Below are 19393 nucleotides of genomic sequence, written 5' to 3' on the forward strand. Positions count from 1 at the left end.
GCTTCCCTATGGGAAGAAACTGGTTTTGGAGATGGGTCGTCTACGTCAGTTGTCTCCGTTAGCTCAGATAAACCCCAGTGGGAACGGCCCTTAAAAGGAGGGATACCTTCATAAAGGACTTTCTAAGGTTTCTTCTAAGGTAAACTGCTTCCAATCCACGTTACACATGGAGGAAAACAGGAAAACTCCCTGCAGCCAGCCCGTTCGCCGAGCTTTGAACTCCGGTTGAACTACCAGTGGTCAGCGACTCTACTGCTCGGCCGCTGGCGGATTTCAGCTGGCTCAAAACGAACTATGAGTGTTCCGAAATTATCGACTATCGTCCAAGGGTGAGTATTTATTTCCCAAGTTATCGGCCTACGTTTTTATTGCATCACATTTATTATGCAAAAAATAAAAAAGAATGAGATAGCTACACGATATCTTTAGATAAGAATTGTACTAAATGCCTTTGTAATTAAAATGTTCCTAATTGTAAATCATTTGTCTGAAATGCAGCTGACTATTAATTTTGCATATCGTACGATAAAGCTGGAATCTTAGATTTTCAGCTTTCTAATATAAAATTTTTTCTGGAAAGATACTGATCATCAAACATTTTGCGAGACATCGATGCTGCTACCGGATTAAAATATTATTAGTAACATGGCAAAGCACAAAAAGCTACCTGCTTCAACGAAGGAGTGTCCTCGTGGAAGGCTTTATCTAAGGGAAACTGATTTATATTTACTGTCATACGGGGAATACTACAAAATCACTCGTATTGCGAGCCCATTAGCCGAAATTTCAAAACCGAATCGAAGCATCAGTGTTCAATTGTCTTAAAGTTCAACCGCTCCATGTACGGAAAACGCATTATTAAATTTGATTTGAACTGAACTGATTTTAAATATAATTTGCTTGCTTTTAAAGCAGAAAAAGGAATTTAATTAATTGATTAATCACTCAAGCAGATTCATGTACTTTAGGACATTTATCAGTAGTTGGAGGATAAGAAAGATATCTAAGGGGTAAAAGATGTAATTAAGTGAATTCAGTATTGCGTACTCTAGAACTTGGTGAATCGTGCAACTAATCTTCATAAAATTCCAATTTTCAGTTCAGAAGTTCATTGAAATCTTCCCCGTGTTATTATTCTTTTCAGCAAACTAATACAAATATTATTATTCAGCTATTTTTTGCCTTAATTAATTAAAAATATCTTATTTCCAAAAAGTGAAAAAATAAAACATACAATTTTTAAAAGAAATTCTGAAGAATATAAACTCGAGCTGACAACAGAATATGATCATAATGACTCTTACATATGTGTCATGTTGTTTAAAAGAGTTAAACAGAAAAACAAATAAAAATTAAAAAGAAAGATACGGACATAATAATACATTTTAAGAAAATACTTTAAAAACAACATGTCACTATGTAACATAATCGGTTTTTTATTTTATTTATTTTGAGAACAGTAGAACTAAATAGAGTTCATTTTCCTTTACACAGGTCTGCTGACGGTCTAGAGCACGTAAAATAACAAATGGTAGTCGGAGAAAGCTGAACGCAGAAGGGAAAAAATGGCTTATTTGGGTATCGTAAGCATAGGAAAAAAACATTTATGGCCTGAGGAAAAAAACAAAGAATCAGCTGTCAGGATTTCAGTGATGCAGGACCTGTTAAAATTACATCGACGAGTTTTTTAAGAATGGACTTCAACCTACTTTAGGAACTTAGATTTATCCCTGAAGAATTTGATTGAATAAATGCGGGATAGTTCTGATTTACATCAAATTATCAAGATTATACTAGTTTTAAATTGAATTCAATAGCACTTAGTTAAGTCTCGTTCTTTCAAGGAACAAGACTTAACAGTCGTATTGAATCCAATTTTCAGTCTCGTTCCTTCAGGGAACGAGACTTAAACGGATAAGGAAATAAATAATCAGTAATGAAAAAGTATGAGTGGAATTAAAATAATTTCCGGCAAATTTTTCTTATCAGTACAACTCTAGTTATCTGAATCATTTATTCTGTTTTCTAAATCAAGTAAGTTTCAGCTTGCCGTTAATTTATTTAGGGGTTTTTCATTGATTCTTTATAATTTTTAAGAAAAAATTTAAAAACGATACATTTTACTAAAATCTGTATTTTTTACTAAAATCAATTTAGATGAATATGTACCGCATGTATGCGGACTTAGATATTCGGCAAATATGTAATCTATGAGTTTTAATAGAAAAATAATTACGTGTTTACATAACAGAATCAAAATCTAAGGTTTATATTCTGGATAGGTAGGCAAGCAGAACTTTAACAGATTGATATTTTGAAGGAGAGTACACTTCCCTTTGACTATATTCTATTACTTTAGAATAGGCAGTTCAAGGCCATTTGTTTTTCCGAAACCGTGACTCATAACCATGGTAAATACTGTTGTGCAAAAAAAGATCGAATCATCTCATTTACTAAAATCCATCAATCCCCTGTATATGGTAATGATGCGGTTGTAAATGAGTTGAAGGTGGGTAGTGACCGACAGTAACTAAATAGCAGGCTATAGAGAAACTTAGACAAGATCCTTAGATTTGCTCTTGATCGCTCTGATAATTTTGTGCCCATTCATCCGTTCTCGTCTCTTACTGATTCCCTCTTTTCCGTTTTATTCGCTCTTGCAAACCGCACTATATTTGAGACACTGAACGTTTACTTTCGTCAAATAAAACAGTTTAGTCCAGCGGTTCTTAATCTTTTGACTAAAGCGTACCATTTAAATAAAAATTGAAAAACTTTAGTGCCACCACTACAAAGTACTACTACCACCACCACTCTTGAACAAAGCTCATAAATTTACGAATGTTAGCGAAAACACTCAATCAGGATGTTGGGATTTTAATTTTTGAATTTAAGAGTTAAAAATACTTTGCTTCTTTGCGTACCACCGGTTGAGAACCCCTGGTTTAGTCGAGGTTGGCGTTAAGGACGAATTGAGAAATCACCAATAGTGGCTAGTGCTGTTGCTACCTCAGTGGGCTGAGAGTTTGCAGCCCACTGAAATTCATCATAGGATTATCTGCAATATGAAGATTCCAGGTGTATCGTTTGATGAGAGTATTTTAACATGGCAAAGCACAGGAGGGTTATCCGCATAAAAGGAGGAATGCTTTAGTAAAGGACTTTCTAAATAAAACTGGGTCGTATTCAGATTACATGTGGGAAAAACCATGAAGCGAACCATGCAACCAGCCTGTTTGCCTAGGTTAGAATACGATTTGAATCATCAGTATTCAGTAGGAGTAGTCTTTACCACTCGACGACTGCACAGGTGTATCAACCAAGACATGTGACGGAAACGTTCATTTCTAGCAGAATGAATGATTGATGAAGCTGTGTCGATCCGCCTATCGATTTCTTGCGCATATGACTATTATGATTATGATATCTTTATAACTATTTGGATTGTACTGGATTGTGACAACGTATACGATGACTATTTACCTAAGATGAGTTGCTTTCACGCAGTTCATGTAGACTTTCTAAGAAAACCTATCCCATATGCGCATTAAAAGAAGGTCATCAATGACGGAATTGAGGCAGATCAAAGGGTTTGTTCATTTAAAGATCACGCCAAAAAGTAAAATATTTGCTGTGGTTTTACATTCTTAAATACATCACTGACTACACTTTTTGCGAAATTATTCATTCGATGTCATGTTCATTTACCATGTGTGCTATAGCTCCAATCTTGTTGGAATCCCAAAGATGTATTTTCTGAGTTGTTGATTCAAGTTTTCAGGAAACATCTTTGCATAACTTTGCTTGGGGCGATTTGAAATTGGAGAGATCCTACTGTCAGGCTGTGTATTACTGCGGAAACAACGATACTATTGTAATCTCAAAAATCTCACAAAGACTAGTTTAGAAAGATTGCGTGATTAATTACCCCAATTTTGTGAAAAAACATGTTAAAAGAACTTAAAATTAGGCAAAACAACTTGTGTTTGACGTAGATTTTAACTATATTGGTTTCGAGGGCGAAGAGAGTCCTTCTTCGTCAGGTACAGAATTTCTTTGCTTCCGACGAAGAGGTATTTGTACCTCGCCTTCGAAATCGATAGAGTTTTAATTAGAATCTACGTGAAACACAAAGTTGTTAATTTGCATAATTTTACTTCGGCGCGTTTCTCTTCTTTCTGGATTATGGGATAAGCTGGGTTATATTCATATCACATTCATGTCAATGTAGCTTGTTCAATCATCAAGAATGAGATCCTGGAGCGAACTACTAGAGTACTGTAATTAATGATGCTTAATTATAATTGTTATCAAAGACACAATGTTTTAGTGTTACAAAGTAATTAACTACAGAAAATATAAAGATTTGCATCCATGTAATCAATTATAAACTGTGGTTGGGATAGATAATGTTAACGAAGAAAAAAGAAGGTTGTAGTTTCAGATGCACCAATGTATTTTTGAATAAAACTCGTAACACTCTAATCTTCTTCCTAAATTATTAAAAATCAATTATCGAAATATTTTGATAGCATTAAAAAGAAATATAGTGCGATTTTTTCGGTCCGCAGAACAGCAATCGGCAGTCTGATTTTGACTAAGTTAGCGAATGAACCGGTTTCGGTCTCAATTCAAATTTGTAGGAACGTAATTTCATTAATTTTTAATAAGCGTTGCTTAAAACTGCGATAAGGAAATTTTTAAAAAATTTAGAACTTTCACTGTATTTAAAAACAATAGAAAGAGTACGCCGTATTTTTCATCGGTATTTCTATGATAAGTCGAATAGAATTAAGACATTCTGTTTGGATTAAACTGGACATAATCTTGAAATAATGGTATCAAGCGCATTATCGAAAATACCTACATTTATTTCTTTTTTTCTTCCGCCAATAAGTTTTAGCATGAATGAGCACGCCTTTTATTTTTTAATCCGAAATTTTACACTTCTGTAGAGTTTGCTTGATGAGTTCCTAAAGAATTAAATCTATATAAGACTTGCAGTAAATGCGTATCATGAAGATATTTAAGGTTTAGGCATTAGGTTTCTCCTCATTTGCGTCGCTATTACAAAAAAAAAAAAAAATTCAAATTTATCTCCGTTTATATTAATGAAAATACCAGCTTCCTAACTATCCTTTAACAATTTAATTTTAATTATTCTCTAATTAATATCAACTGTAATTTAATTTTGTGAGAATTATCGCATTTGTAAAACTATATTTATATGTTATTTTTTCTTACTTTTCCGCGTTTTTTATTCGTCTAAGGGAACTGGATTGGATTGGAATATTTGGACTACGAAGCACATTAGAGTTGCCTACGGGTGAAAACTGGCTTGTATTCACGTTATGCATGATAAAAAGAGATAAACCTGCCATGCAACTAATCTGTACGCTGGGGATTTGAACGCGGATCAAATTACCAGCGTTCAGGGATTTTATGACGCAGCTATTGGTAGAAGCAGCATATGAAGGGGGGAAAATATTACTGACGTTCTAATTTTTTTTCTAAGTGAAAAAAGAGGGAAAAAAGAATTACTCCAAACCTAGCAACATCACTTTTGTTTTATTTTCCAAATTATAATAGTACTTTTCGAATCCTATCTTTAAATACGACAGCATGTTCTATGAAGTTTTTTACAGAAAGACATTTGCGCCAGTATTACTTCTTAATTAGCGCTGAATTAAATGTTTTTTTTATCTCTCATAGCGCTGCTTTTATTTTACAAAGTAGGTATTGTCAATACTTTTTTAATATGTCTTTCCAGACTCCCTTTCTTGTTAAAATAACTGACCTGAGAGATGTATTTCTTACATTTAGAACAATTCTAATGCAGTAGAAATGAGCTGATGACGAAAGCATGCTTTTGTAGAAACTTGGAGCATTTATCTTTCTAAAGAAAACCGTTTAGCGCAAGTTGTTCTGTAACAGAAAAGATTCTACTTTTCTAATGTGACAAAATGAATCATTTTAAAAATAACACTTTTCTAACAGTTCTTTTTTGATTTGGGGTTAATGGAGCTTCGCATTCAGCCGAAAAGAAACTTCACTCTGTTCTGCTTATTTAGATTCTAATTTAGCATCTGAAATAATTTCAAGTTAGAGAATTGAAACAGAATTGTTAGTTTAAGAACTCCTCCTCAACAGTTCAGCATGTTGAATATGAAATCATGCATTTCGGATTTCAAATTGGCTGTTCAAGATAATAATGCCAAGGATTAATAAATGCCTCTGTAAGTTAAGAACTACGTAGCGACTTTGAAGTTATTTAATAAAAAATTTAAATACTAAAAACCCAGCTTTGCATTTTTTACCGGATCGCTTATGTACGAGTTTGCAACAAGTATTTTTTTCAAAAGTGAAGTAACACTGTTGTATATTTTGCCAGGATAAGAAATTTGCAATGTGGGAACAATAACTCCTAGTTTCAAGTCTTAAAAAAGTAGCCTGAAATGCAGTTTGAGTTTAATACATGACTGAAATATCTCATAAGAAGACCTGAATTTATTTATATTGGCGATCTGAAATGATACATTAGGTTAAGTACTGGTCTTGTAAAGATTTCGTGGCTTACTTTAATCACGATATTCGACAACTTTTCAAAATCTATTTAGGAATGACTTTGGAGCTCAAAGGAGCTTTGGAGCTTATTCAATTATCGAGTTTAATTTTTATCCCCGATTTCGAGTCGCTAGTTTTTCTCATGAATTTAGTGACATTTTTCTTGAATTGCAGTGAATCTCACAGTTTCGTAAGTCTGTCCGGCTATTGAAAGGGTGCCCGCCGAAAGCATCGCGGAAAAAACATCGCAGACGAAAACGTCGCGGAAAAAACAACGCAAGACGAAAACATCGTGGGAGAAAAGAAAGCAAAAAGAAAAGCCTTATTTTCCACCACGATAATTTGTATCACGATGTTTCAGAACTGTTTTCTCTTTGCTTTCTTTTCTCCAACAATGTTTTGTACCACGACATTTTCGCCTTGCGTTGTTTTTTTCGCGATGTTTTCGGCTGTAAACATTGAAAATTAATCTTTCACAAAAAGTACAACTGCAAATTGACTTAAAGTTTATTATATGAATTGTAATTATCTACATAAACTTCTAGTCTACTGTACATAATTCTTCGGATGATAAACTGAACTCTAAAAAATTAAATTGCACACTAGTACCTTCTTTTTAAGAGAGATAGCAAGAAGTTGAAGAGCATTAATTGAACATTGCATATGTTTCTAGCATTATTATTTATACGTTTATTCATGTATATGTACGTATTTTGATGTGATATATAACAAAGGCGTTATTAATCCCAAACTAATAAACTCCAGTTAATCATCTGCAAAATTATTGCTTAGAAATACAGGATCGTATAATTATCAAGTCGGGATCTAGCGGTAGTTTCTCGAAGTTTCACATCGTAAATATATTTCAACAGTTTAGTTTAACTAGGTCACAGGAAAAAAAAATGCCACAGCCTCTTTTACATAAACATATTTCAGCTATTACGTTATGCACATTGATGATTCTGGTGTTGAATAATTCCTTAGAAATATTCAATAAAACTAAGATCTGATATTTTGTCGCATTAAGCAAATAATTTTTAGGATTTCTTTAAAGAAGCTGTTTTTGTTGAATATATAATAATCTAAAGTACTTACGTGTTATCGCAACCACCTAAGAAAAACTCGCCAAATTGTCAGAATGCGCCAAAAAATCTGGCAACCATGAGCATAAGGGTTCTTCAGGTAACCATGCTCACAACAATTTTCTAGTCAAGCAAAATCGCCATTTTCTTTCGAACGCGTCCTTTTTGGTGTGCTCCAACGGGTTTTGTATCTAAATCATGATATTTTGTGCCTTCATTTTAAAATATGTGCTTGTGGAATTTGCCAGCTATGGAAGAAACTGTGGTAAAATTTCTTCAGGAACATAGAACTTTGACAAAAAATATCTCAAATATAACTAATATAACACTTGTCGATTTTACTTTCGCTATATTTTGCATACATTTTTTATGTCTGTTTTTAATAAGAAGTTAATTATAATTCTTGAACTAAAATCGTTTTCAGAAATAATTTAATTCCAAAATTTAAAAGGCCCACCAAAGGCCGAGCGGTAAAGTCGCTGAACACTTGTAGTTCCGTCCGAGGTTTGAATCCCGGCTGCATGGCCATTTTCGTGGTTTTCCCCATGTGTAACGTGTATACGTGCCAGTTTCCCTTACAAAGTCTTCCACAAAGGCATCCCTTCCCTTAGGCAGGTAGCTCTCGAATGTTTGCCATAATCAAATAAACTAAACCAAATCCAGGATTTAAACTTGATTTATGCAATATATTCTGCTGATAAGTTAATTCACTTTTCGAGGCACAGTTGTCTTACTCCATGCCGAATTGATAGCTGCATAAAGAAACAATTGAAGAAATGAACTCATACTCACAGAAACCAATTATTCTTTATCACTAAATAAAAGATTTCGTTTCTTCCATTGCAAATACCACAAAGAATATTTATATATCAGAAGCGAATGCATACAGCAAGGAATAGACATTGGGCTTCCAAAATTTAAGCACGCAATGCAAATTAGCAATTTTCGAGAATATGATTGAAATTAAATGGCTGAAAATTGTTGCGGATGCAAATTGCAGTATACAAATATCGTATGTTACAGGCAATCACGAATAACTGCCAGAATACATGCTACAAAGGCAGTCTCTGAAGACGCCAGCATTCTGAAGCGTTTGAGAATGTTCATTTAAATCCTGATATGAAGTGGTGTAACTTTAATAGGCTAATTTTGATGATATTCGTGTTTCTATGGCTGAAAAAAAGACGAACGGCAAATAATGAGCTCTGGCGTGCTGTCAGATACATTGAAGCAAAACAGTCAATCACAGATGTCGCTCTTTTCTTCGGCGTTAGTCATTTGGTAATTTCTCGAATGTGAAAACTATTCCAAACGAGTCAAACAATTGTCCGGAAACCTGTGTCTAGTCACCAAGTGTAACCACGCCTTCTGAAAATCGGTCTATTGCTATGGTAGCCAAGCGGATTCGATGAATGACTTTCATAACTGTTAAATTAATTTCTGCAACTCTACTTGGGAAGACAATATCTGGCAGTACTATGCATCGAATGCTTCAGATGAAGGGACTCTACGTCTGATTACCACACGTGTTTGTATTCCAAGAACCGCCCCACCCAAAACGGCAAGATTAACGTAGTATTGTCAGCATGCCAATTAGACAGTTTCAGGTCGGCTCAACATCTATTCCCGGACGAGCCCAGATATGCCCTGAAAACGAATGATAAGTGAGGAAAGGCTCTGAGTAGAAAGGGGTAGAGGTGACGGATGAAGGAGAGAAGAGACTCCTGGTGAGTACCAAAGGTTAGCAGGAACTGTTTCTACCCTATCCAAGAGAGAAAAAGGCTCACTGAATCAGGCCCAGATCATTATCGATCATCACGCATTCAGACGTGGCAGAGTCGTGGTATGGTTTGAAGTTTCAATGGTATACCTCACCCACCTGCATATCTTCAAGGATGGTTTTATGAAGGATGCCCGGTATCGGAATGAAGTCCTACACCTCATTGTGAGACTCTATGCCGTAGCAGTTAGTCTTGGTCTCTTCTTTATGGATAATAATGCCGTTCTCATCGTCCACCATAGTTAACGTGTACCTGGAGAGTGAAGACATTTCTCGTGCAGTGGCCACCATATTATCCCGATCTTAACTCAAATGAAAAGCTTTAGGATTTGGCATCTTAGCCTGTTTACCTCCTCCAGTCAGTTTCAGATAGTTGCAAACTGCCTTAATGGAGGAATGATCATTACTAGCTCAAAAAAACACCAATAAAACTTAAAGATCAAAAGCAGAACGTCGACATCCGAAGATCAATAATAAGGCATTGTTATTTTTAATATCTTAAAAATTTATTTTAATATATATTAAAATTATATTTTAAATAATAATAGTTATTTTTAATATCTTAAAAATAAAAGCAAAATTTTCTCTTACAATATTTTGTATTAATAATTCATTTTACGTCCCTTGCTCAGTTTTAATATATTTACAAATTTTAATTCAGATTAAAAAAAAATAAGTTGTATAAATATTGTGTGTCGATAATTTACACTTAGTACCTACACTGCAATAATTGCAATGGCGTTCTTTTGCTGTTCAAATCGATAATTGATTTAAATTTTAGCAAACTGCAAAAATTAGAACAAAATACCAGCATAAATCGAAAGGAACATAAGAATGTAATGAATTTAATTAAATCTGTGTATTTGAAATTAGTGACTAAAATTACATAATTTTAAAAATATTTATGTTGGAAAAGTTAAAATATGAACAAGGATTTCAGTAATAGCGTAAGGAAATTCTTTCGTAACATATTTTGAGGGAACCGTAGATTCTAAAATTACTTACATAAAAGTCTGAAATTAAAGTTACAAACACTTTTGCAATAATTCAAAATTAACCACCGTATAATATTTTTAAAATGATTTCATATATAATTTGTGAAAGTGTAAATGTAATGCAAGCATCTAAGTGGCTCTTAAAATATTAAAAATATATGTTTTTAAGAAAATGTGAAAGTGATCTATTGCTGAATCTTTGAAATTTATCCAGAATTGTGTTTCTTGCAAGAACAATCACAAAATTGATTATTTCTGTTAAAATGTGTTTTTTCAAGCTTTTGAACGATGGATTGAGATGATGAGGAATTAGTAAGTTTGTGAGTGCTAGTTTCAAAACAGAAATCATTTGATGGTTACGAATATCTCGAATAATGGTATACAAATTATGACACCAATCTAAACTACGCATACAATCAGCGGGAGGTCCCGACAAAGATCACACAAGTGCCACGATACCTGGTGAGGAACCATATATGGTATTTAAGCTACGATGTTATATAGAGTGAGGGTTGTAGAGCTTTCTGAAGACCTCCTGCTGCATTTGAAAGAACGATAGCATAGCATAGCTGTCTTGTACGCCTGGCGATCAGAGTTAAGTGTTTCGCTCAAAAAAAAAAAAAAAAAAAAATCAGAAGACAGTCCAAGCAGGGCACACTATTCTTGAACTCAATAAGACTAGGCCATATTCTTTTTAGTGACGAGATGAGTTTCAGTACACAGACTGATTCTTCACGAGTCTTTACCCGGGAAGAGCCTGAAGCCGACTATCATCTTCCTACACGAGGGTTCCTCACATTGATAGAAGTGAAATTCTTGTGTGGGGAGGCATCATGTTGGACGTATGCACACTACTGCATGTCTTCGATAGCGGCACTGTGACGACACAAAGTTATAGAAATGAGGGTCTTGAACTTTATGCCAGGCTTTTCCGGGTAACTGTTGGAAAGGACTTTATTTGTGTGCACAATAAGGCGATGCTATTCAGATATCAATTGCTAGGCGACTTTCTGAAGGATGACAGTGTTCACCATACTACCTTTTAGAGCAAAGTGCTTGCAAAGTTAACGATCATAAATCAAACAAAGCATGCTTGAAATCATCTAGGAAAAGCCATTGCACGGCGTCAGCACTGCCATAAGACACTACAGGCACTGAGATCTTCTCGTTTGGATATTTATTATCGCAAGCTATGATCAACAATTGCATTTACATTATTAGAGCTCATCATGAGGCATGTTAAAGCCATCGTTTATACAGTTGAATAAAGATTTTATAACATTAGTAGACATTACTGAAGTTGTTAATAATTAGATACATTAGAAGACACTTACACTTTAGAAGGTTTTACAAAGTTGGAAGAAGAAGAATTAGCAATGCAAATGTCATTCACTGCCTAATATAAAAATTTCGGATAGGAAAGCACCAATAGGAATCTTACGTAGAAATTTGAGTATGTTAAAAGGGCTCCTTTTCCCCCTTTTTTAAGCACAGTACTTTGAACTTCTTGAAACACATTTTTTTCAAAACCGGCTGTTACGCATAAGTTGCTCACTTTAAAAATGAGAAAACGAGACATTATTTTTCATAAATGTCCGTATGTGTCTGGATATTGTTTCCTAGTTAAAGTACTCAATCTGAAATCTTATAATTATTCTTCGATCATTAATAAATTTTATTTTAATTAAAATATCACTCAAATAATAACACAAGCACTGGGAGAAAAACCTTCCTGTTTAATTCGGATATGCTTTAACCAAATAATTCGCAATATTTTTCAAATGGTAAATTTTAGTTTTAAAAAAATTTCGCTAATTTTCTGTGTTTGTTTATATTTTCATGAAATTGTAGGAATTTCATTAACATTTTCATAAAATTCGTCTTATTTCAAATTTTGACAATCGAACTTTAATGCTTATGAAAACTGAAACTAAAAATCTGATTAAAGTGTGTCTATTTTATTTTTATTATGTATTTAAGTTCTTCGAATGTGTTCATATACCCCAGATTAAGCAAAATTTAGGTCACCATTAGACAAATCTAATTAAAAAAATTAAAAATCACACTGTCTGAGTTGTGAAGTCGATGTCAAAGCTGCCATTGCAGCGAACGTTGTTAAACCCAATGTCATGTGGAACATTTTAGTGAACCGTTTTCATGTTCTAAATGAAAACATTAATATAATTTTAGTTTTCAGAATGCCATATATACCAAACAAGCAGACGCCTTTCGACATTAGACATGCGTGCACAATTTAAATGTTTTTTTAATAAAGCGAAAATCAAAATGCACTTGCTTTTCATGACAGGATATTTGTAATTGTTATGCCTGGATAATTAGCATTTGATCAATACACATCGAATACTAATTGCAACCTTTCTTTATTTTCACAGGCATTATCTTCAATACAGTGGTTTTATTATGTAACTATTTTATATCCAAAGTTTAAAATATTGTAAAATTCTCCGTGTTACTGCAAAAGTAACATCGAGATATATTTTTCCGTTATTCATAAAAGTATATTCTTTTAGGTCATTATTTCCTTTATGTTTGGGAATGGTACTGAGAGAATATATTTTCTAAACTGCAACATGCAAGCACATACGATGCAATTTTCCTAATAAATAACAAATGAGAAACCTAATACATCCTTATGAATAATCGGTAAAAATCACTCTTTCGTGCTTGCTCTGATTTTTCTGTAGCCTGCGTCACAGTAAAGATTCACATAGCGTGGTTATTTAGCTCTCTATTTATGTGTTCTGAAACTTGTATCAGGTTTGGCTAATAATTGCCGTAGAAAGAATACGCATAATTTTATTTTTTTTTCCTGTTTCAATTATTTATACGAGCACCTGCTTCAAATTTGTGGTATTGTGATGTGTAATCATGGAAGAAAATTTATTGATTTTTCTTTCCGTGTGAATTAATATTTCCGTTATTTCTGCATCTCTGTGCGTGTTTCTTCTTGTGTAGATTAGCCAATTTAAATTATTTTCAAGTTAATATTCAAGCTTTAAGTCTACAAAATTTTCTTGGTGTTGCGTAAATTAGTTCAACTAATTTCGTACATAATATTGTTACGAAGTTTGTATATATGTAAATACCTTTTAGTGAAATTATAGTATTTTTGTTCAGTATAACACGAAATGCTTTAAAAAGCGGAACTCTGGCGGGAAAATAAGATTACAAGGACAAGTCTGTTTAATATTGAGGTAAATGGCTGTCTCATTCAATTGGCGAGATATCATTATGCTGGCAATGATTTCAGAAAAACATTTTTGTCGACAAATTGAAAAAGTCGATACACTTGTGACTACTTGGCGACATTTGGGTCCGGTCTTTGTATAACTGTAATTGGTACTGTAACTGAACCGCATATGCCTTCCAGTAGTTTCGAGAAATTGAAGCTACTAGAGATTCCTCGGCAGCTGAGGGAAAGTTCTGTAAGACTGGAGAGAATATCATTTCTCAGTTTTTCAAGTCAGAGTAACTTCGGAGTATTGATGGTTCGCAGTGCTAACTTCGCTTTTTAGATGATCTTATCACTGTCTTGTGTTTAATGCTCTTAGTAGTTTGAAGTGTTAACTACTGACTGAGCTGTGTTATTTTGAGATAAGCTATACGAATACTTTTCTGGAAAGTTACAGAACTATAAAGTGTTTCTTTTCGGAATTTTATTTTTCAAGCTGTCATCTTTTCTGTGTGTATTCAGGAATCCGTAAGCATGCAACAATATTTTGATGCTTGAAACCTTTAGGTTGAACGAAAGTTTAATATGCTGTTATCCATACGGGATTGAATTCATCCGTTTTGTAGATTAGAAATTCTCAAGGAAATAAATTCCCAAGAATTTTTGGAAATTTATTTTGCCAGATACTTAACATCACAAGTCAAATTCATGGAGGTCTGACTAAATTGAGTATATGGAAAATATGTACGGCCCCTTTTAAAGACGCGCATCTGCTAAGACATTAGACATTATAAGCGAGGCAGTAAAAGTTCTTGATCGATTAATAAAACGGAAAAATGTCAAAAGAAATTATCACTGCTTTCAATGTAATTCTACTTGTGTTTAAATTCCGGCGAAGGAGCTGTCTACACGAACGCTTTTATGGTTTTCCCCGTGCGTAACGTGAATATGAGCCAGCCTTTCTTAATGATCTTTCACGAAAATTTAAGCAAATAGCCTTGAATTTGAACAAAGAGGTGTTATTTAAACAATCTTGATTTTCTCAGAGTTAACATAAATAAGAGCTATTTTCCCTTATAAAATCCTTCACAGAGGTATCTCTGTCGTTAAGCAGTGCTCGTGTGTTTTGCTGTAGGTGATGAAACAACAAAAAACCCTTCCTGAAAGCTTCTTCAAAATAACCCCTTCCTGAACTCTACTAGTGACATCTGAAAATAGTATTCTATTTTTGTAATACAAAGAAACAAACCTAACAAACATGCGATAATGCTGTGACAATAATATAAAATAGAAAAGTACATGGGACACGAAATTAAAATATCTGAAAGCACATTAATGGTCCATATGATTCTTTTAGCGCTACCATTTCTAATTTGCAAAGAACGATCATATGAAACTCGATAGCTTGAGGAAGAATGGTACTACTATATTATAACAACTCTCACGTCATCCAGAAGCAACAACACAATCTGCTTTTGCATAAAATTAAAGATAGTTCAAATTGTGGATGCTCAAGTTGTCTTTGCATCCGGGGAATATCGGACAACTAGGGAGATGAAGGCTTCCACATCTGCCCTATAATTTATCATTTAAGCTAGCTTGATCAATACCGAATACAATGACTTCCACTGCAGGAAGATTTCACAACTATTAAATGATTCGGAATTCAGAGCAAAAATTCGAAAAGTAAAGTTCGAGTTCTTTTCGGCCGTATCTTACTTAGGCAGGGCGGAATTTTAAGAATAGTGCCAACTACGGTGGATAAAGAATGCAGAAGGTGACGAACGGAGATAAAAATATTTCAAAAATGAAATCTGAAGTACATTTTAAAGGAATCAATTATAAATATTACCAAGAGCAGATAAAATAACTTGCAAGTTCGACTAATAGATAAATCAATTTTGGAAATTTTATGATTAATGAAGTCGACTGATTCGATTTCAGCAAGACTATTACAATCACTTTTAAAATTCTTCAGTCACCTACGCATATATCCAGACACATACTGAAGTTCTCCAAAAGCCCATCATTTTACATTGGTATAAGAGATATTTTCTTACACATATTTTCTAGTTTATAATTAATAGAATTATTTTCCTGCTCAAAATTCTGGACATTTTGCGCTATATCGCCTTAATGATTGAGGCAATTTCATGATGGCCATATGTGTACGGGACCGCTTCCCGCCGAACGAACGGCGACGCCCTTTTATTGAAGTTAGCAATTCTTCGAAAAGACAGAAACCTTAATATCGGTGCCTTAGGAATAAAAAGAACAAGTACAAACTGAAGACATAACGGAACGTCATCACCCTATAGGGTTCCTCACTTTGTAAAGGCTAAGTTGCTGTTGAACGTGAAGAATCTTAAGAACTGTTAAGCGAATAATCTCTTGAGTTCGTGTGACAAGAAACAACAAGATGGAAGGGTAAATAACCCTTTATTATTCAAATAAGATTTAACAGAACTCCGTCTGGGAGTGTACAATAAAAGCCAACGCTTGGGCTTGAACTTAAGAGGCAAAGAAGTAAACTAAAACTGATCTAAACTAAAGAGATATAGCCGAAGCTATCAAGATTCTAACCGAATTGGCCCCTTAACGTTAATTGACTGCGAAGCTATCAAGAGCCTGAGCGTAATAATAGCTTTGAGAGAGAGCAGCCAAAAGGCAGACGCCCGCTAATCAGAAACTCTGATTCTCTCTGACTCTGTAAGTAACTTCGCGGTTTAAATACCCTCCTTCTCATTAAATATTCAGAAAGATTCCAAAACTACATTCTGGCCGGAAGAATTTGACAGGAAAGGAATTAAGAATTTGATAGGAAAGGAACTTAAAAGTTAACTGTTAATAAAATTAACATAATTCTTACAACCCTTATGCTAATTCGGCGTTTTTCATAAAGGTGGCATCTGCTTTTCTGTATAGAAATAGCCAACACACCTTTCTAGAATAGCAATGCTGTCACTGATTGGTTTGCTTTATTTGATTGTGGCAAAGTACTCGAGGACTATCTGCCTAAGGGAAGGGGTGCTTTCATAGAGGACTTTCTTTGAGAAACTGGCTCGTCTGCACGTTACATGTGGATAAAACCATGAAAACGCCTGTACAGCACGTTCACTGTGATTCGAACTCCGTACCGAATAATCGATGTTCAGAGGCTTTACCGCTCGGACGCTGGTAGGCCTTTTCAAACACTGATTAAATTAGACTATTGGTTCCTGAAACATGGGTTCGTCGCGAAATAATCTTTAAAAAAAAATTTGAGGAGTGAAGAAATATCTATATACTTTTTTGTTTTGTTTTATAGTTATCTATAGTTATTTATATCATGAATTAATTTATGATTACTAATTCGTTGTCGATAGCTATTCATATTTATTTATTATTTACCCGTTATAACATTATTTTTTTCTGGATTTCTTCTGTCTCTTTCATAGAGAGCGATCTTTTTCTAAAGAATAAAACAAATTTCTTTTCTTCTAAAGAGCTCGTAAGTCGCAATGCTAAACATTTTTAGAAACACTAGGAAAAGATATTAAACTGGGGAGGGGGGAGTTAGAAATATTCTATTGCGGACAGCAAAAAGCTTTTTTATATTTGAAATCGACAAGTAAAAGATAGCAGAAGGAAACTCAGATAAGATATTTAAACTACTACGTAGAACGTATGAAAAATTGAATACCTGATAGAAGACTGAAGACCTTAGACACTTTTATTAAATCTGGATTCCTTCCAAGGCCCCCTACCCCCAAAACTGATCGATTAGGTTAAAAACTATATACATATCCTCCCCCTCCCCCCTACGTGTTTCGGGTAAAAATAAAATTTAATTTATTAAAATTCCCGACCCGTCTTCCGAGAAGCGCAACCTGAAAAATTTTTCTGATTGATGAAAACTTAGGCACCATTAACAGGGGTTTTTCATAAAGGTGCAGAGATTTATAACAATTCAAAGTTTTTTTTATAAAAACGCGGGCACTCTTATGTAAAGTTGTAAGGATCCTAAGTTTTACTAACGTTTATTTTATTTTAAATCTTTACTATCACTTCTTATGTTCTACTTCCGGCCAGAAATAAAAACTTTATGCAAATTTGGCTTGCTAACGCCAAGTACTTAAGTTGTGGCTTTTTGCCAAGAGAGAGAGGAAGGAGTTATTAGAAGCAGGCCGCTTGCCATAGTAGTTTTACTCGTTTGCTGGCTGCCTTCAAGGCCAGAGGTTTAATCCTCTTGATAATTTTAAACGTATCGTAGTTTTAGCATACTACATACGGCTTTTTGTTAATGTATAATAGGAATGTGTAAATACTTGAATATTGTAAAAGCATTGATAATCTTAAGGATTATTATCTTAAGGATAATTAAGAAAGGTACCTTAAGAAAATTGTAAAAAATTATTGTATAAAATTTTATTTAAAAGATTCTGGCAAGAAAGAAGTTTTAGTCTGAAAGACTTTTGAAATGTAGTATTTCAATGTAGAAGAATTGGCACTTGCTTGGAAAAGAATAGAAGTTAACAATGTACTACTAATGTATGTTTTAAAATGCGTAAAATTAACGGCATGTTAATATGTCCTTATATACAATGTGAACTGTTATTTTAAACGTTAAGAAATATTGTGATATGTTAAAAGTGAAAGTAATGCCAAAAAAATTTTAACTTATTCGTGTGACTGTAAAAAGAGCAAATTATTGTGAATATGTGTTAAAGGTTGAATGAATGAAGTTAGGCTCTCTGACGCTACACTTCAGAGTTAGCCACTTTCAGAATAGTACCTCAGGGTTTAGAGTTGAAGATAGGGTGTGTTAAGAGGTCTTGTCATGTTGAATTTTAACACGTTAGTGTTTTGATTGTAGGAGGCAGTGTTGAACACGTATACATAAACACATTCGTGTTTGGTGTTCTTTTACAACACATGTCAGAGAGCACGGGGAGAGATAATTAAGATAGTCATGAATGAAATAAGAATGTTAAGAGAACTATAAATATGCATGTTATTTGCCATTTCATTGTGTAACATTTCATTAAACTAGTTTTCCTTCCAGATCTCTGGACGGAACCAGATTTCAACTAAGAAACTCCTGTTTAGATGCAGTACAGATGAAAAATTTTGTCCATGGAGTTGATAATGTAAAAACGACTTTTTTAATTTCTAGTTTATAGTGAGAAATGTTTGTAAAAGATTGGCCTCGCGTTAGATTCTAGAGCTAAAAGTTTTCAACAAGGTCGTTTTAGACCTCAGTTTCAAACTAATTAACTCTGGCGGGAAGAATGTAAGGATCCTAAGTTTTACTAACGTTTATTTTATTTTAAATCTTTACTATCACTTCTTATTTTCTACTTCCGGCCAGAATTAAAAGCTTTAATTTATTTATGCAAATTTGTCTTGCTAACGCCAAGTACTTAAGTTGTGGCTTTTTGCCAAGCAAGAGAGAGGAAGGAGTTATTAGAAGCAGGCCGCTTGCCATAGTAGTTTTACTCGTTTGCTGATTGCCTTCAAGGCCAGAGGTTTAATCCTCTTGATAATTTTAAACGTATCGTAGTTTTAGCAGCTCTCTGTACTACATACGGCTTTTTGTTAATTAACGGCCAATCTTAAAGTAGGCACTTGTATATTAATCCAAAGTTAGTTTAGTTAGAGTTTCAGTTAATTTTTTTATATTCTTACGTTCAGACCACAAGTGGTTGGTCTCTGTATTCCGAAGTCCGGAAATCTCTCTGTAAAGATAGAAAAATAAAGGGTTTCGTATACCCTTCCTGTGTGTATTGTCTACTTCACA

The sequence above is a fragment of the Stegodyphus dumicola genome, chromosome 2, assembly GCF_044657685.1.
Source record: "Stegodyphus dumicola isolate Sdum_Otavi_A_Nest chromosome 2, ASM4465768v1".
In the NCBI taxonomy this organism is placed as follows: Eukaryota; Metazoa; Arthropoda; class Arachnida; order Araneae; family Eresidae; genus Stegodyphus; species Stegodyphus dumicola.